The sequence below is a fragment of the Myotis brandtii genome, unplaced genomic scaffold (assembly GCF_000412655.1).
Source record: "Myotis brandtii unplaced genomic scaffold, ASM41265v1 scaffold434, whole genome shotgun sequence".
Taxonomy (NCBI): Eukaryota; Metazoa; Chordata; class Mammalia; order Chiroptera; family Vespertilionidae; genus Myotis; species Myotis brandtii.
In genome coordinates, this window is record NW_005366599.1 from 61,889 (window position 1) to 62,624 (window position 736).

Sequence of the window (736 nt, forward strand, 5' to 3'; positions counted from 1 at the left end):
GTGTGTGAGTGTGCGTGTGAGCGTGTTGGTGTAAATGTGAGTATGTGAGTGTGCGTGTGAGTGTGTTGGTGTAAATGTGAGCGTGTGAGTGTGCGTGTGAGCGTGTTGGTGTAAATGTGAGTGTGTGAGTGTGTGTGTGAGCGTGTTGGTGTAAATGTGAGTGTGTGTGTGTGCATGCGAGTGTCTGTGAGTGTATGAGTATGTGAGCGTGTGTGCGTGAGTGTACAAGTGTGAGTGTATGAGTGTATGTGATTGCATGTGAGTGTGCAAGTGTAAGCATGTGCCAGTGTGAGGGTGTGCGAATGAGTGTATGAGTTGTGAGTGTAAGCGTGAGTGCACAAGTATATGTGCAAATGTGAGTGTGTGAGTGTGTGTGCATGCGAGTGACTGTGAGTGTGTGAGTATGTGAGTGTGTGTGCAAGTGTGTGAGTGTACAAGTGTGAGTGTATGAGTGTATGTGAGTGCATGTGAGTGTGCAAGTGTAAGCATGTGCCAGTGTGAGGGTGTGTGAATGAGTGTACGAGTGTGAGTGTGCAAGTGTGAGTGCACGTGTGTGAGTGTGCGTGTCTGTGTGTGTGAACGTATGTGTAGAGCCCAGCAGTGGCCACTCCTGCTTGCACACAGTCCCCACGGGGGGGCCAGCCAGGCAGAGGGAGGAGTGGCCGGCCATGTCCAGGGACAAGAGGACCGCCCGCCTCCCCCTGCCCCTCAGGGCTCTGCCGGGCGAGGTCTGGCC